The following is a 20,216-nucleotide window of genomic DNA, read 5'->3' as shown; positions in this document are numbered from 1 at the left end:
GGAAAGACAGGCGTCCCATGCGATTGCCTTGCTGTTCCCATGATGGAAGAAAACCTGGCAAGTAAAAAAAACCTGTAACACAAAAGCAGCTTACTGGGTGAGGTGGAGCTATTTTCTTAGATAGTAGGTTGCTGGTGCTCACCAGGAGGCAGAGGAGAAAGGTGGTGTAGTACAAGTGGTTTTGCTTGGTTTGCCAGTGCATTTGTACCCTGCGGTTCTGTTGTCTCATCCCTCCCTCTCTCTGTCCTGGCAGGCAATATCCCTCCAAACAATCAGGAGGATGGAGTGACACCCCCATGAGGAAAGGCTGCAGCATTTGAGAGTTTTTCATAGAATCATAGAGTTGGAAGGAACACAAGGATCATGTAGTCCAAGCACCCACAATGCAGGAATCTCAGCTAAAGCATCCATGACAGATGGCCATCCAACCACGGAAGGAGAACCCACAACTTCCCAAGGCTGTGTTTAGAAGAAAGTTGTGAAAGGGCTCATTCACACTTCTGCTTTCCCCACCTCTTTCCTCTGGGAAAACTCGTTGTTTAGCACTGAATCAGAGCAATCTCTGGACTGCCGTTTGTTCCGATTTAGCGCTAGAGAGCTGGTTTTCTAGGGGAAAGGCAAAACTGTGCCTAGAAAGCGTGGGACAAGCAGAAAACCACTTGGTCCTGTGCTTTCTAGGCATGGGAAAAACTGAAGTGCGGAGGAACCGTAAGAGACGACATGATATACTTTTATAAATTCATGCACGGCATGGAGAAAGTGGATGGCTTTACTCCCTCCCTCCTATAAACCTAGACGTTTGGACAGCCACTGAAGCTGAATGTTGGAAGATTCAGGACAGATAAAAGAAAGGGCTTCTTTATGCAGCACAGCATTAAACCATGGAACTCACCCCCCACAGGAAGAAGCAATGGCTAAAATGGCTTCAAAAGAGGATTGGACTGATCCATGGAGGAGAAGGATATGAGTGGCTACTAGCTGTAGATACTGTTATTCACATGCAGTTTAATGTAATGATGGGAGTTGTAGTCCAGCTACATCTGGAGGGCTGCATGCTTCCAATCCCTGAAATGAACACTTAGGTTCATTAGATGGATTAATTTGCAAGCCTTTATGTCACCCATAAAACTGTATGGATAGAACTGTATCTGCAGGTGCCAAGCTACCAATGCTGGACCATTTAGAAAGGATTGCCTGTATACACAGGACTTGACTTTCCTTTTGTATCCCAACACACCTGTACAGCACACATGGCCAACCAGAATGCAAGGCTTTGGTTTCTTACTATGTGTATATGCATATGAGCCAGTATGGGGCAGTGGTTAGAGTGTTGGATTAGGACTTAGGAGTTCAGCTCCCCACTTGGCCATGAAGCTCACTGGGTGACATTTGGCCAGTCACTCAGCTGCTCAGCCTAACCTACCTCACAGGGTTGTTTTGGGGATTAAATGAGGAGCAGGAGAGCCATATATGCCACCTTGAGCTCCTTGGAGAAAAAGGTGGAATATAAATGCAATAAATATTGGGATGGATTTGGATATATCCTACCCTATCCATCCATTGGGATGGATAGGGTAGGATATATCATTTATTAGTTATCCTTCCACTTACACATTTGAGTAAGATTCGTATCTAGTCCAGCAAATATACCATCTTGTGCAGTGTTTAACACCGAAACTTGTGACAAAGCTGTGCAGCTTTCTATAATTATCCAGGATGCGTTTGGCAGACTGCATTTTCCTGTTTATTTATTCCTCTAAATAAAATAACACAGAAGTTTGTCATGTAGTAATACAAAAAATATCGTTTCCTTAAAGTTTCAGGCTTGATTCAAGCAGAAAATAACAGTGAAATAAGTCAGGCAAAATATATTTCTAGATTACAAAATACATGGTTTAGATCAAAGATGGTGCCCAGGGACTGGGCAGAGGAGGAATGGTGGGGACCGCCTCCCCATCCTGACCCTTCCAGGGAGGAGGAAGAGGAAGGGAGTATAGATTCACAACAGTGGTTTGAGGGAGGCCACAGCTCAGAAGCAGATGAGGGGGAAAGTTGGGAAATAATGGGAAAGGAGGAGGAGGAGGAGGCAGAAGCAGAGCAACAGCTGACTGACACACTGTCATTAGAAAGCATTCCAGACTCTCCATCTCCCAGAACCTGGTGAGCCTTGAAAGTAGGAGAGCAAAGAGCTCAAAGACAGAGGGCAAGTAGCAGCACCTGTAGAAGTGACAAATGAGGAAGTGGGAGAGACCGGGGTAGTGGAGATTCACTAGGGACAACACCATTATCCAAGAGGCTGGGTTAAATAGCCTCTCTCCATAAATATTGAAATAAAAAAGGATGGTAAGAAACCTTTTCTTGTCATTATACTTTCCTGGGCAACCAGCCAGGAGCTGCTGACAGCATCCTGACATCCCTACAGCTGCATGAGGAGAAAGAGACTATTCCTCAGGTATGGGGAAGTGATAAGCATCATCTTCCTATTGTTACCCTTCTCCCCTGGGCAAGCAGAGGATATGACCTCACAGAAATTTAGGAATTTACAGAGAACTCTGTATGTCTTAACCCTTTGTTCACTTAGGAAACATGGAATTTTATATTTTGTCTGGAGCGTCATTTCCCTGCAAAAAACAATTAATCTCAATAATTATATTAACATGTCTGTATGTGTTTACTAGCAATGGACAAATATGACAATTTCCATTTCTCTCAGTTTCTTACTTTTCCAGTCTTAAATTCACTCCTCTACATTTCCGTATCACTTTACAATTTTTTCTTTAAAAAGGTTTCCATGAATATTCAGCAATATTCAGCATTTTAGTGCAACCCCCCCCCCCCATATTTACATTTTTGGATGCAATTTTGCCTAACATAATGGATTTGTGTATGCTGCTTTCACTAAGACGTGACTTTATATGCAAATTTCAGTATACACATTTTCCCGTACATTACATTTAGCTTTGCAAAATTCAGAGAAGTGCATATTTTGAAGGAGGGCCATGTTTCCGTTCGCATATTGTTACTGAAAGTACAACTTAGGTAAGTTTACCTTTGTGTGTGTGTCTGTGATTTTGACAGAAAAGAAATTCTGGGATGAATCATCAAAGGGAAGCCTCTCTCCAATATGTAATTACAATAAGATTGCAGGTATGATGCACTGATTATAGTTGTTTTCCTAGCTGAAGAGAGAATTTAAATCGGAGTTTGAAAATGCATTACACCGGAGGGTTCTTGCTGTGAAGGATGTGGGAGGGGGGAGACGAATCTTCCTCCCCCATGAGAATGAGCCAGAAATGCTACTCTCACTGAAATCATTTGGGAAATCTATTAGGGTTCAAGACTGCAGGGTGTGCTTAGCACATAATGCCATTGAATATAATGGCATTGAACACTGAACCCACATTTAACCCAAGTTATAAGCACCTGCTTGAAAGAAAGGTTCAAGGTCTGAGCCTGGACCGCTGGAAGGTTCGTACTGTTAAGTATAATTGTTTGATGTACACTGAAATGGAAAGTAGTAGCTCTGTGAGGGGTAAACTACGGTTCCCATAATTCATTTCAGGTCATGTGTTTATGAAATTTATATGGTGAGGATGCAACCCCATTGAGGGATATAGCTTGGGAAACCTGGTATGGGATTCATTCTGGGAAGAGGGCTGAGGGCAAGACAGAGAAGGCTGGTGGGCAACATTCAGGGCCTGGGTCTGAGCTTCCCTGGCCCTGCCTTGGGACCTAGTGTGATGTAATGGTTGGAGTGTTAGGACAAGGACGTAGGAGACCAAGACTCGAATCCCACTCAGCCATAAAGCTCCCTGGGTGACGTCGGGCCAGACACTGCCTCTCAGCTTAATCTACCTCACAGGGTTGTTGTTAGGATTAAATGGAGTGGGGAGAACCATCTACCACCTCCTCGAGGTCCACAGAGGAAAAGGTGGGATATAAATACAACAAGCAACTAAATAAGAATAATTATGTGGCGGGATACAGTAATTGCTTAGATTTTAATCTGAACTGTGTTTTTTTTTTGGGGGGGGGCTTTAAAAGCTCACCTGTCAACATTTCTGAGCCTAGTGTGGGAAAACTTTATCCGCATCCCCAAAAGAAGGGACAGTGAATTGCCAGTCATACATGTGAAAAGATTCTAGGGGTCTTAGTAGACCATAAGCTTAACATGAGTGTGATGCAGCAGCAAAAAAAAGCTAATGCTGCTCTAGGCAACAGAATTGTGGTGGATCAATCAAGGGAAGTAATAAAGGTAAAGGGACCCCTGACTTTTAAGTCCAGTCGTGAACGACTCTGGGGTTTCAGCACTCATCTCACTTTACTGGCCAAGGAAGCCGGCATTTGTCCGTAGACAGCTTCCAGGTAATGTGGCCAGCATGACTAAGCCATTTCTGGCAAAGCAGAGCAGCGCACGTAAACGCTGTTTACCTTCCCGCCAGAGCGGTAACTATTTATCTACTTGAAGTTTGATGTGCTTTCAAACTGCTGGGTTGGCAGGAGCAGGGACCGAGCAATGGGAGCTCACTCCATCATGGGGATTCAAACTGCCGACCTTCTGATCGGCAAGCCCTAGGCTCAGTGGTTTAGACCACAGTACCACCCGTGTCCCTTCCAAGGGAAGTAATAGTACTGCTCTATTCTGACTTGGTCAGACCACACCTGGAAGACACTGTCCAGTTCTGGGCACGACAATTTAAGAAGGATGTTGACAAGCTGGAACGTGTACAGAGGAGGGTGACCAAGATGATCAAGGGTCTGGGAACCAAACCATTGAGGAATAGTTGAGGGAATTGGGTATGTTTAGCCTGGTAAAGAGGAAATTGAGAGGAGATATGATAGCCACCTTCAAATATCTAAAGGGCTGTCATGTGGAGGATGGAGCAAGTTTGTTTTCTCCTGTGCTGGAGGCTAGGACCCAAACCAATGGATTCAAGTTACAAGAAAGGAGATGTTGACTAAACACCAGGAAGAACTTTCTGACAGTAAGAGCTGTTCAACAGTGGAACAGTTTCCCACGAGAGGTTGTGGACTCTCCTTCCTTGGAGGTTTTTAAGCAGAGGTTGGATGATCTAGTCGAGATTCCTGCATTGCAGGGGGTTGGACTAGATGACTCTACCATTCTATGATTCTATGGTTTCCGAGTGAGACAGCAGGAGAGAAAAAGCAAAAACAGTACATACTGCTTCAATGCAAGAATATATATAGAGTACAGTACGGTGCTGATGCTAATTAAATATGAGTGGAAGGCACACGGTTTGATGGTAACAGATGTGTTTTCATACAACAGCAGTTTGGCTGACTTACGATCTGACACTTGCTTCAGCCACAGGGTGTTATATCTGCAGGCAGTTGGAATTTGTGCTATTTGGGGGACCAATTAGTTTGACTTAGTCCCCCCCACCTCCAACACCACCCATGGTGCATTGGATGAATGTCGAGTATGCACAGACAGGTCACGTTTACATCACGCCTGCCATAGGACCCTCTTAGACAGACAGCACTGACATACGGTCTTTAATTCCAAAGACTGCTCTGTTTAGATGAAGACTTGTGCTTTGGCAAGAAGCATCTGTTTCGGGGTGTGGGTTTTTTTGGTGGAGGGGTAGATAATTTAAGTGGCAATCCTGTACTCACTGGGAGCAAATCCTGTTGCACTTGGTGGGGTTTACCGCAGAGAAGACATTTCAGGGTTGTATTCTCAATGCATATAATGAGCATTATTTTCAGGCTCCAATCCTATCTCACCTGTATTTTGGAGCAAATCAGTCCTAGTAGGATTTACAAAGCCACTTCCGCCCTTCGGAGGAGGTGGAGTTGTGGGCTTCACGGCCCCAGCCCCCGCGTGATTGGGGAGATTCCCGGTTGCGTCATCTCCTGGCCAACCAATTGGCTGGCTCTGGGCGTGTGGCCTGCCTTATTTAAAGCAGGACACGGCCGGGGATCTCCATCTTTGCTGCCTACCAGCTGTTCCTGCTTTTCCCACCCTACCGCCCTATAAGGTTTTCATTCCTTGACCTTGCTATGGACCTTGGTTGGTTGCCGTTGAGGGGCCTGGTAGGAATTTTTCCACTTGGCAAATTGGCACTAGCCACTTGGTTTTCGCCTACCTCGTAGCAAATCATCACAACTTTTTTGGTATTGGCGGTTAGGCATTGGTATTGTTCTGTAGATGGAAGAGGGGAGGTAGCGCCATCACCTGCCCCGCATATTGAAGGGTAGTCCGATAAAGGATTCCGGGGGGCGTGGCCCTGTCCGAAGCCTGGGGAGGTGAGGGCCTAAGGCACGCCCCCTATCAGTGACCCCGGGGGAGTTCCTAGTTAATGTACATCAGCAGGACTCCCCCTACTGGTGGTTAGCCCTTCCCGGACTTCTAGCGGATGGGCTGAAGTCAGATATAGTCGGTTAGGACCAATGCCTAAGCCAATACCACTCATCACCTGTAACCAATAAAAGTTGTGGCCTTATTTAGCCCATTAACCTTAATAATTGTGTCATGTGTCATTATTTCCACTGGGGGGGGGGACTCGCCACGCAACTGGGTACATATGTGCAGGATTAGGTTATTCATTTGTTTGCATTTGCACTCCGCCTTCTTCTGCAAGGACCTTAAGGTGGCGCCCATGGTTTCCCACTTGCTCATTTAATTCTCATGAAACCCCAGTGAGATAGGTTAGACTGAGAGGCAGTGACTGGCCCCCAAGGTCACCCCCTGGTGTCTCCCAGGTCCTACTGTGATACTCTAACCACTACACTACCCTGGCTCGTTGCAGATGTATTTTGTGCTGCTGCTGATCTGTAAGTTTCCAGTTGAAATACTATCATGCCTTTTATTCCAGGAGCTCAGGGTTTTGTACAAAGTTCCCTTTAACCTCATAACAACCCTGTAGGGTAGGCTGGACAAAGAGAGAGTGCTAGTGGGCAAACGTTGAGCTTCATGGATGTGAGGAGGTAGTTGGGGATTTTCACCCATGTTGGCCTGTGCTTAGTCTGTTTCTCTAAGCACTATGGCCAGTGGCAGACCATGGGGTCTCAGATTTCAGCCCTGTGCAATGCGAAAATTCAGCTCTGCACCCAGTGCGACCAAACCGGTTTCACTTCCCTAAATCCACCTTCACTATGACTCACTGTCTCTGTTAGCGTCTCACTGGCAGTTCTGAATTCTGTATCAAATTTGTGATTCTTTGGAGAAAACAAATTGGGCTGGGATCAACAAATCTTTTTTTTCTTTCAACTGTGTTACTTTTTCATATATATGAAACGAGTGAGACCTCGTCGAAACGTCGCCTAGACACCCCAACTTTTACACGGGAAGACACCCGAGGACACCAAAACCTGCATTCCTGTACCCGTGAAAATCTACGAAAGCAAATATCTCACCTCTACGGGGAGGAAACCTTCCAGCTGACAAGAACCTATGAAGATGACGAGTGAGACCTCGTCGAAACGTCGCCTAGACACCCCAACTTTTACACGGGAAGACACCCGAGGACACCAAAACCTGCATATATATATATATATATGCAGGTTTTGGTGTCCTCGGGTGTCTTCCCGTGTAAAAGTTGGGGTGTCTAGGCGACGTTTCGACGAGGTCTCACTCGTCATCTTCAGGCTGGTGCTTTCGGCTTCTTGTTACTGGAACAGAGCAGGATCTCAGTGTTTGAGTTCCTATAAATACTGTTGAGGGGGTGTGGTGTATAGCCTGGGAACTTCCTCTCTGCCCAGAACATTGGAGGCTATACACCACACCCCCTCAACAGTATTTATAGGAACTCAAACACTGAGATCCTGCTCTGTTCCAGTAACAAGAAGCCGAAAGCACCAGCCTGAAGATGACGAGTGAGACCTCGTCGAAACGTCGCCTAGACACCCCAACTTTTACACGGGAAGACACCCGAGGACACCAAAACCTGCATTCCTGTACCCGTGAAAATCTACGAAAGCATATATATATATATATATATATATATATATATATATATATATATATATATTCACCTGTGTTAAAATTCTGTTCTGCTTCCTCATTGCTCTGCATTATTTTTTAAAAAGAGATTCCTCTCAAAGTGTGTATTTAAATATATATATTTGGCTCAAAATACATATTTAAACATCTGCTTTCTCTCAAATAAAATATTTAAATCATAGATTTTATCTCAAAATACATATTTAAATGTGTATTTCCCCCTCAAATGGTGTATATAGACACACACTCAGAATACATATTTAAATGTGCGTTTTCTCTGAAAATATGCAAATAATGTGCAAATCAGAACTTACTGCAACTATCCTCTGGACTTCGTACTTCTCTGTATGTCGATCTCCCAGATACAATAGTTTTCCTGGGTGTTAAAAGCCTTTTTGGATTTTCAAAAACAACACATATAATGCGCGTTTCCACTCTCCACACTCCAATGTGTTACCCAAAGCGGAGACGCACATTTGCTCCATTCTTAGATTTATACAATGTCTCAGATGGGAAATGTCACTCTCTGTTCTATGTAATTAGCATGGGGCACAGAACACTGGGAAAATCTCCTGCCCTAGCTTCACTGAAGTGAATGGGACACACCTGTTGCACAAAGATAAAATTTATGTTCATGGCTCTGCCCAGTTTTGCCTATGGCCCTGCCTAGCACTAATATGTGGCCCCCAGATGGGAGTGCGGTCCTCAGTCTGAGAAAGATTCCTTACGCTTGCTATGCAAGCTCTATGGAAATGAACAGGGTTTAAAGGTAAAGGGACCCCTGACCATTAGGTCCAGTCGTGGCCGACTCTGGGGTTGCCGCGCTCATCTCGCTTTATTGGCTGAGGGAGCTGGCATACAGCTTCCGGGTCATGTGGCCAGCATGACTAAGCCACTTCTGGCGAACCAGAGCAGCGCACAGAAACGCTGTTTACCTTCCTGCCGGAGTGGTACCTATTTATGTACTTGCGCTTTGACGTGCTTTTGAACTGCTAGGTTGGCAGGAGCAGGGACCGAGCAATGGGAGCTCACCCCATCACGGGGATTCGAACCGCCGACCTTCTGATCGGCAAGTCCTAGGCTGTGTGGTTTAACCCACAGCGCCACCCGCATGGGTTTACTCCTAGGTAAACGGTATAAGCCTCGCAGCCTTGCATGGGATTATGTTGTGAGTCACTACACGCCATTCATCCATCAGGAAATCCTCCTCTGCTGGCAATAGCACACAAGCAATATTCAACTTGCACGCCTCTCTTTTAAAAATGGGGTGCGTGTCATGCTTGAACTGAATCTTCTTTCTAGTCACTGGTTCCTGAACCTTGTTGAGGATTTAAAATTACAGGATATAAATAGTGCCTTAGATATCTCCGTGGAGCCAACATTGAGTGAAAAGGATGCTGTGTTAAGATCTTCTTCCTGCCTGTTCTTTTCTGCAGTCGGAAGTGTTCAACTCCACCTTCACTCAATTCAAAACCCAGTCGAAGAATGAGAGAACAGGTGCATGCAAGGGTTATCCTTCTGGCAGTGCATCTGTGCTGCTGTTTGTCCTTAGTTCACCGTGCGAAGCCGAAAAACTTCCCAAGCAGCTGAAATGCCTTGAGGTCCCTCCTGTGTGCGAATCACAGAATCATAGAATTGGAAGGGACCCTGAGGGTCTTGTAGTGTGTGTGCATGTCTGTGTGAAACGGGAAATGAGTTAGGTGGTGAAATAATTGCCTCTTGCATGCATTTGACATATCACAGTTCTCTCTAATCATGACCTTGTTTTCCCAAGAAAAACATCCCAGGCTTGACATTGGTCTGTAATGAAGAGATAAGGTGGATACGGGATGAAAACAGGGACACCATGCTATTTCTTAATAACTAGGTCTGCAGCAGGATATATATTGCTCTGCTTCAGTTATGTCTCCATCTCTCTATTGTTAAACTATGGAATTTGCTCCCACAGGAGGCTGTGATGGCCACCAATCTGGATGGCTTTAAAAAAAGATTAGACAAATTCAGGTAAAAGAGGGCGATCCATGGCTACCAGCCATGATGGCTCTGCTCTGTCTCCACAGTTAGGGCAGCAATGCTTCTGAATATCAGTTGGCAGAAACCACAGGAGGGGAGACGGCTCCTGTGTTCGAATCCTGCTTGCTGGTTTCTCACAGGCATCTGGTTGGCCACTTTGAGAATAGGATGCTGGGACAGATGGGCCATTGGCCCGATTCAGATACCTACCTACCTACCTACCTACCTACCACATTAATGTTTCTAAAGTATAAAAGGCAGTTACACAAAGATTAAAATATAAACACTCATAATTAAAATACATGCGACTCTCAATTTACACGGGGGTTACTTTCCAGGGATAGCCAAAATCGCATATAGTCAAAACACATCAGGTTCAATGGTGAGTGGGGCTGGATCTACACTGATATGTCAAAACGCAATTAAAGGCTTAAAAAAAAGTTATATAGCTCTCAGTGCAATTTCCCATTGCCAATGGATCAGTGCTCTGGAGCACCCCCTGGTGTCACATTTTTTATACTGCATTTTAAATGTTCTAACAGACCAGCTTCTCCCCGGGGTTGCCAAAGTCTCTCCCCCCCCCAGATGCCTGCCTCCTTACCACCCCACTTTTTTTTAAAAGCCCCCCCAAGAGCGCAAAGCTGAATGTGCACAAGTTAAATGTGCGCAAGTTGTGAGTTACCTGTACCTAATAAAACATCCCCATTAAAACATCAAAATATAAGCATCCATATTGGAAACATGCAATAAAACATCAATGAGAACAGGAGAACTGGTTAGAGCGATGAAGGGAGTGGGCTGTGTAAACAGGTGCAGCTTCAAAATCCAACAGAATGCTAATACAGATAGGGCCTCTTGTATTTCAGCAGGGAGGACATTCTATAACACAAGTAAAGGAAAAGGAAAAGGGACCCCTGACCATTAGGTCCAGTCGTGGCTGACTCTGGGGTTAAGGTGCTCATCTTACTTTATTGGCTGAGGGAGCCAGCGTACAGCTTCCAGGTCATGTGGCCAGCATGACTAAGCCGCTTCTGGCGAACCAGAGCAGCGCACGGAAACGCTGTTTCCCTTCCCGCTGGAGCAGTACCTATTTATCTACTTGCACTTTGATGTGCTTTCGAACTGCTAGGTTGGCAGGAGCAGGGACCGAGCAACGGGAGCTCACCCTGTCACGGGGATTCAAACTGCCGACCTTCTGATTGGCAAGTCCTAGGCTCTGTGGGTTAACCCACAGCGCCACCAGCGTCCCTATAACATAAGTACCACCAGTGAAAAAGCCTGCATCTGAATTATCATCACAAGCTGATAATCATCAGACCACATTCTCAGTGTGGGTCCCATTTTGGGAAAGAGAAAGGAATGAAAGTTACCTCTTTCTGCTATCCTTGTCTGAGGATAACACCCACATGTACAAATTTGTCTTAATGATGGATAGAACATCAAGTGAAAAATCTGCCCTGTGAGACTGATAGTTGACACACTTCTTCTACGTATTGACTAAGTGTCTGGCCATTTCCAGTTTGCATAGAAAATTCCTAAACCGTGACTCTTTATTTTGCTTTGCAGTGTATGGGAAGTTGGATCCCCAATTGAATTTCTCTGGTCACTGAAAGCTGCCTTGTGTGACCTTGGAGTAGTAATGTAGTTATGAAGTCTGTGTTTGCCTCTTCCCCCATAGGTTCCAACATTGGGCCTGAATATGACAACCAGTAAGATTTTGGTATGTGATGAGAGCTCAAAGGGTAGGTCAAGACAGCTGAAAGTAAGGCCAATATAAATGAAAAAGGAATCCCACCCCCACAAAGAGCCAAAAGATTTCTGAAGAAGGGAGGTGGTTTCCCACACTGCTAAAATAACAACAACAACGATAATATCAATAAAAACCAGGAGTCATTTTGACTTATCTCTAAACAAAATTATTCTTATTTTTTTAAAAAGCAAATTGCTTGTTGACCTTTCCGAGTCTGTGTGTAACCAGACCCAAGACTTTATTAGCAAAACAAAGGTAGTTACTGACTAAAACCTTTTGACATTGCATGTAGCACTCCCTCTAAAGAATCTTGAAAACACAGCATTAATCACCAGTGACAAAGCATTAACCTTTTTGTAGCCTCCTTTAATTAAGGAAAATAAAGAGCTATGGAATGTTAAATTGCTTAAATTAATTCTATTGAGTGCTGTTCTGACACCTCCATTTTGTTTGTGATTTTGTTCAGCTGAAAGTTTCAACATGTTATTAGTGTCTTTGAATGATGAGGCCCAAGTTTTCCTGCCAGTTGATTTGGCTAGATATGGAACTGCGTAGCTTCTCCCACCATAACATGACTTTCTGTAACCCCACATAAGGTCCATGTGGAACTAAGGTTACAAATGCATGCCCAATTATTTGGGAGGAGGAACGGGGGAGCGTTTGCACGCAATTCAGTTTGCACGTAAAGGTGAATCTATCAAATCTGCAATTTTCAAAACAACTTGAGACCCAAAACACACCCATCCTTTGAAATGGTCACATCTCCGAATTTTGTGATGTTCTTCTCCATCCAACCAAATATTGCTTATGAAACTGCATACATTGGGGGGAGTGTGCATTAAATAATAATGAATTGGTGAAAATAACATACAAGTATGCATTGTATTAAGGGAAAATACTTGCAAATATATTTATAATAGTTAAAGCTGTGTTAAAAATGTGTTTATTAGGAGAATTTGTTACTGAAATGTTGATGAATTTTCAGAATTATTTTTTTTTTTATAATTGCTGCAGAAATCCGGAGAACTCAATTTAAGAGTGGGAAATTGAGAAACGGAGGAAATCAACATGGGCAGATCCTTCTGTCCCTACTTGGGAGTCATCCCCACTGAAAGTGACTTCTGAGTAAATATGCATTGGGTTGTACTGAAAGAAATGCAAAAGGTCTGACACAATCAGATGTGACACTGGCTTTACTTTCAATCTCCTTTACCTGCTCTCAGTGCTCTCATCGCATTGCAAAATCTTATTGGCTTTGTAGCATTGTGACATTATTTACTATGTGCAAGTGGTGCTTGGAGCTGCAGAGAAGTTAATCTCACCTTAGCTGGAAGGGAGCATCTCACAAAATTGTGTTTCAAACTATATATGATTAGAAGCATATGTGGTCCCCCAGCTGTTGTTGGATTCCAACTCCCACTCCCAGCCAGAATGGCCAATGGTCAGGGATGCTGGGAGTTGAGCTCATCATCACTGGAAGACCCACATGTTTCCCTGTCCTTATTTTAAATTAATTATTAATATTTGTATTTTAAATTGTTGCAACCCACACTGGGCCCTTATGTTGAAGGGCAGGTAATAGGTTTAATGAATGAGTGAATGAATAATTCAGTCTTTTCTGCACCAAGTAGCAGCAGCTCTCTAATCTCTAACCACTATGCCACACTGGCTTCTTCCCCTACAAAGCACCTCCTCTGGGACTGGCCCATAACATTTTTCCAATTAAATTGCCTGGCTGCTAGCTATGCATTCTTAGTTGCAATTCCTAGGGTGTAGTTTCCAGCTGTTTTGGCAATGTCCTGGAGGAGACTCAGTTATCACTCATTTCAATTCTGAAGAGGCCCTTTTCCATCTTGGTAGACTTTCCTTTTGGAGGTTTCTTGGAATCATGATAGTACTGCTTTTGAAAACCACAGAGTGGCTATGTTTGCAGTTTTGGTAATCTCCTCTAGAGGAATCATAGCTGCTTCATCTTCTGGCCATCCTTGAATGACCTGCTTTCTTTAGAATTCTCAAGGCGTCATTTTCCCATTCTTCTGTCTGCTACAGGGAGTGATTTGACGCCAGTCCTTCTGCATCCAGAGTATCTCCAGCTCAGATGATGTTTTCACTTTCAAAACAAGGTTTATAGTTCTGGAAAGGATGTCCACTGCAAATATAAATTTACTCAGTGCGCAGGTGTCTATCAAATCATATACTTTTGAGGTTTGATAATTTACCTTGTACTCCTTAAGGAAGAGTGCATCTTCAGTAAGATCTTCAACCTTATAGAAATTCTTTTCTGGCTGATTTTTCTACCCAACAGGTTAAACCTGCATGAGTGTTGCTGAGAATTGGAAGGAGATTGATCTGTGGGCTTTGTACCCACTCTGTGGATTTCTGGGAGAGCTGTGGGCAAGCCTCTACTTCATATCTGAGGAATGTATGAGTCAACACCCTGATGTAAATGACTGTAAAGGTAAAGGGACCCCTGACCATTAGGTCTAGTCGTGACCGACTCTGGGGTTGCAGCGCTCATCTCGCTTTATTGGCCGAGGGAGCCGCCGTACAGCTTCTGGGTCATGTGGCCAGCATGACTAAGCCGCTTCTGGCGAAACCAGAGCAGTGCACGGAAATGCCATTTACGTTCCCGATGGAGTACCTATTTATCTATTTGCACTTTGACATGCTTTTGAATTGCTAGGTTGGCAGGAGCGGGACCAAGCAACGGGAGTTCACCCCGTTGCGGGGATTTGAACCGCCGACCTTGTGATCGGCAAGTCCTAGGCTCTGTGGTTTAACCCATAGCACCACCCGCGTCCCTGTAAATGACTGTAGTTCTCAATAATTTAACAAAAAAATGTTTGTGTAGGGGGGACATACGAATGAACATATGTTATGCTGACATGGACTAAATATAGTGAGAGATAGTGCCTCAGATACACATTCCAGGACAACTTCAGAGTTGTCTGAATCTGCCCAGTGTCTCTTTTGCCTTGCATAGAGTTGAAAGTGCTAAATGACTCAGGTCAAAAAATACCAAAGACTGTTTCTTTTCCTACAGACCCTTGGGGGGGGGGATGTCCCTTTTCTTACTTCCAATATCTTCAGAAGCTCTGGGTGTTGTTGTTGCTGGAGATGGCCTTCAATGTGCCAGCTCCTAAGTTGTGGAACTCCTTCTCCACAGAGGTGCTTCTGGCAACTTCATTATACAGTGTTTGGAGAAAGCTGGAAACATTTCTCTTTTCTCTGGCCTTTGACATGTGTGTTGTATATTTTCAGGACCCACCTAATTTTTTTGTGGTTCAATTTTTTTGTCATTGTAAGTTTTTGTTTTTTAAAAAACGTTTTTGATGTAGATTAATGTATTTTGGTTGAGATTGGCACCATCTTAACCATTGCATTGGTCATACAAAGAATATGTATGCTCCAGTTCTGTTCACTTTTCTTTGCCGCCATGCATCAAATTTCATATCTCTTCTCTTTTCTTGCAGGAATCTCATTATCCTTTGGCTTTACCTACTTTGGGGTTGCCCAATAGGAACTGATTATCTCTGTAATGAAGTTCAGCAGGGGAGCCTGGTATAATCTATTCTTTGAAACACTATCTTACCCTAATGATTTCTATGTCCTTATTTACTGCAATCTCTCTTGCCTCAGTGGCTGCGTCTTTGCATAATAATCCTGGCATTCTGTGCGAGACCGAAGAACAGATTGATTTTCTCTGCCCTTTTCCATTATATGTGTAATTATAGATATACATCACCAGGGCCACACCCTAAGATTGAATAAATACAAATATGATGGGGCCAAAGAGGGTTAAAAATGGGGAGAAGTGGATCACTCTGTGTTGCTTCTTATCGTGAAATGTGGTACTCACATCCCAACCCTAATGTTCTGGAGGCAGCTCTGTTGAATTTCTCCCTGCCAGCATTGGGAAGGGTGACCTGAAGAAGGAGAGACCTAGATCCATTGGAAGCCAAAGGGATGATTGTGGCTCCACTCAACATGCAAAAAATGGCTGTATATAAAGCCAGACCATTGGTCCATCTAGCACTGTTGACACTGACTGGTTTCCAGATGGGGGACATTTTCAGTCCTATCTAGAGATGCTGAGAACTGAACCTAGGGGCTTCTGCATGCAAAGCAGATGCTCTAACTTTTGAGCCATGTGCCTTCACAGGTGGCTGTTAGCAGCATGCAGTTGGGTACTTGGAAGCAATTGGCTTCACAGCCCACCCTGGATATCTTGGGAGTTGTTGCCTGCATGACTTTGCAAAGTTGGGAAGAACACTGCCGAGGAAGAAATCCTCTCTCATGTTTCAAGGGCCAGGGCAGAATGATACTTAGCCGTTCTCCCCAAATGATCCCTTCCTTATATCACCTCTTTCTTCCATCACAGAATCCAAGCTGCCATACATGTGATTTCCAGGTTGCCATGCACTCAGATACTAACCTGTTTCAGCAAGCTGATGGCATTCTGTGGTTTCTGGCCATGCCCCAGGGCCATATATAATTGAAAATATATATTGCTGCACAGAGACCCTGCTCATTATTACACACTGGCCTTTCCCTAGCATTATATATCAATACTAGGGGCTGCCACCCCTGCTCACTGCTCACCCCTCCCCATCCCTTCCTTTATACCTTACCCAAACCCCATCCCTTCACAGCTCCTTCAAGCCCCCCATTATCCTCAGAGCTTTATTCAAGCCCTCTGTATCCCCACAGCTCCTCTGTGTTCCTCCAGCCTTGCTTTATTCAAACCTCCACTGTTGTTTAAAACCACCATTTAAAAACCTGCCTTCTCTGACTTCACACAGATCTGGGATTGTGATGACAGCACTACATTTTTATGTATATAGGAAGATATGTTGACCTTCGATCCATATGAACCTGCCTCATGCAGAGTCAGATGGTTGGCATCTCTAGTTTGGTGCTGTCTATGGTAACTGCCAGCAGCTTTTTTGGAGTCTCGGGCAGAGCTCTTACCTGAACACTATGATCCAATACTGTAACCAGAGAAGCTGGGTATTTAACGAGGGGGCCTTCTGCATGCGAAGCCATTGAGCTTCAGCCCCTTCCTTTCAAGGACCCTTCATAAAAAATCAGGCAGAGTCATCTACTTGACTAGGGAAGTTTCTGTTTAAGCATCTGCACTGACAAGACCACTAACAAAGTTATTGCTCAGGGTATCCTATTAAACTATCATAAGCACAGAGTGTTCCCAGCACTCCACTTAGCACGAAATAACGCAGCAAAGAGACCGGCTTTCCTCTTGATATTATGACACTTTTAAAGTCAAGCGCTGATTACAAACTTGCCTTGCTGATAAATGACACAACAGGGAACCCCTTTTTTAGTGCATTTACCTAATTAGTGATTATAAAGTGTTATGTGATTTTGGTGCCAAGTTCCTCAGAAAATGACAACATTATCCAAGTGTAAGAGGGGCCCAGCTCCCAATCTTGCTTCAGAGTCATGCTACTGCCTGACCTTGGACTTTGACCCCAATGGTGGCACCAGAGAAAAAGGGGACAAGACACCTTTTTCTTGTGCTTTTGTTGGGGGAAGGGAAAGTTTGTTCCCCATATGTTAATTTTTGAAATGGTATAGTTCATATTCACATGCAAATTTTATCCGAAGCAAATCCTATTGATTGTGATCGAGGCTAGGGAACCTCAGCCTCGGGGGCCCCGTGTGGCCCTCTATGTCTCTGCAAGCTACACCCCCCCTGCCCAACTCGGCACCTTGAATGCTTTTGCCTGGCCGGAATGTGTCCTTGAACCCTATTCATGACCTTTGCTTGCCTGGATGAAGGATAGAGAGAAGTGTGTGAGCATGTGTAGAAACTAGTCTGCTGTACCAAGGTAAATTGTGCCTCAGTTGCTCCTCCAACTTTTGCCTCTGGCCCCACCCACCACCAGCATGTGGCCCCCAGATGGTAGCCTAGAAGGGAATGTGGCCCTTGGTCTAAAAAATGTTTCTTACGCCTAGTTTCGATGGAGACAGGTTGTAAATGAGTGTAATTAGCACTGCAGACTTATTTTAATTTCCATCTTATTAAATCTGAAAAGTGCCTTTCCTTCACATAGCCACAGTAGTCCAGCAATGGGGGTGAGCTGCTGGTCAGTGGTTGCTTTTTCACTCAGCCCCCAACCCTGGTCTTAACATACCACCAAAATATTTATATAGATTTTGCTCATTTTGGAAGAGTCTGATCCTTACCATTGAGTTCAATGAGGTTTCATAGTCAAGGAAGCAGGAGTAAGAAATGACAACAGCAATGAAAGGATGATGGACCTTGGGAAGAAAGGTGAGGAGAAACCATTGAAAAGCAGAGAGGAGAAAAAGTAGTACCATAAACAATATTTCTAACCAGCACGTAAAGGAAGTCGCAGACTTCTCCCTCCAGTCAATCTGAGGTGCAAGACATAGACTAGCTTTACATCACCCTACTTAAAAATATCCCTTGAAGATTTTTGGGGGCTGTTGCTTGTTAAGGGTGCTGAGAGTTTTTAAAGGTAAAGGGACCCTGACCATTAGGTCCAGTTATGACAGACTCTGGGGTTGCGGCGCTCATCTTGCTTTACTGGCTGAGGGAGCCGGCATTTGTCCACAGATGCTTCCGGGTCATGTGACCAGCATGACTAAGCCGCTTCTGGTGAACCAGAACAGCGCACATAAATGCCATTTAACCTCCCACCGGAGCGATACCTATTTATCTACTTGCACTTTGACATGCTTTCGAACTGCTAGGTTGGCAGGAGCAGGGACCGAACAATGGGAGCTCACCCTGTTGTGGGGATTCGAACCGCCAACCTTCTGATCGGCAAGTCCTAGGCTCTGTGGTTTAACCCACAGTGCCACCCGCGTCCCTTGCTGAGAGTTATTAGGAGACCCTTAATTCCCCTCACAGAGCTGCCATTCTTAGAGTTCCATGAGAAGAAGGATTGATACCAGTTGCTGGAAGAGAGCTGTTGTGCCCAGGTCCTGCTTGAGGGTTTCCTACAGGGACCTGGTTGTCTCCGTTGAGAACACAGAGGCGTCTTTCCCATAGGGCTTAGTGGTTCATTGCACCAGGGTGCCAAAATCTTAGGGGCATTTCAATGAGTGGGGGAGCTGCACGGTTTTGCCACTGGCCTCCCCTTTCTGTGGTTTTTGGTCTCTCGTCAGCCTCCCCCCCCACAATCTATTCATACCTCTTTCTCCCTAATCTCCAATATTACATTTTCCTCTGATTGAGACTTAAAACAGAAAGCCCTAATTCCCAACTGTGTTTCTTGTTGCAGTCCTACTGTCTACTCAGAAGTAAGGTCCTATTAGATTCAGCAGGGCTTACTCTCAGGTAAGTGCAGTTAGGGCTGCAGCTAAACTAAACTAAACTAAACTAAACTAAACTAAACAACACTGTTGCTGTATGTAGGTTTTATTTCATTTGTTTTTTATCTTATATTTTGGAAATGTACATCCAGTTTTTTCCTTTATATTTTTTTGGGGCCCCCCCACAAAAAAGTGGGGCCCTTTGCTATAGCTTGTTTAGCTTATACGCAAATCCGGCACTGAACTAGGGTCAGTTCATCTGAAGAGCCATAATGATGGAAGGCTATAAAACCCTGACAGGATGGCATTGTGAAAATACATGCATTTATTCTAAGAAATGGTTGACAGATCTTTTTCAGAAAGTACCAGATCGAGCTTCTGACACTGTGTCTGTTTTTCCTCCCTTAAAAGGAGAGAATTAAATTGCTGCTGACCCCATGTTGAGAATGTCACCCTTCTATTTTAAAATAGCTCTTCCTAAATATCATACATTATCTGTATTTTTGCTTGTTATTTTTATTACTAAGTACGTTTGAATTACAAGATCTTCCTTTCTCAAGAGTTCATCAGCTCCTGCTGTTTTTCCCCCTGCCTGGAGTTATTATCCTCTCTCCACAAGTGACATGCAGTAATTGGTTGCTGTAGAAGTCATAATGAGGTTAAAAAAGAAGAAGAGCCATTAGGATGACGGCAGGTAAGGAGTGTAGAGCAAGAATGGAGAGTGACCCATTCGCCAGCGCAAAGCCCTTTCTCTTCCAAAGGCCACCGCACAAGGGCAGTTTATACAATCAGCAGAATCAAGTGGTAAAGCATGCCGTGGACTGTATCACTCAAATATGAACCTAGGAACACAAGGAGAGCCTGCTGGAATAAGCCAATGGCCCACCTGGTCCAGCATCCTTTCTCACAATGGCCAACCAGATCCTTATGGGAAGCCTACATACAGTACCTGAGCACAAGAGCAACTCTCTCCTCCTGCAGTTTCCAGCAACTCGTGTTAAGAAGCAATTCTGCCTCTGATTGTTGCACTGTAACTTAGCCATAAGGCCAGTGGCTCATGGTTCATGGCTAAAAGCCCCTCCTTGTTATGTATGCCGGGGAAAGGGGTGTTCCACAGGCCCAAAGCTGGCTAAGGGGTCAAAGAAAGCACTTACTCAGGTCTGGCCCACTGCAAGGATGGCTTTA

This window comes from Podarcis melisellensis, assembly GCF_964234715.1.
Source record: "Podarcis melisellensis genome assembly, chromosome: 8".
NCBI classification, from domain to species: Eukaryota; Metazoa; Chordata; class Lepidosauria; order Squamata; family Lacertidae; genus Podarcis; species Podarcis melisellensis.
Note: the sequence above shows the minus strand (reverse complement) of the source record.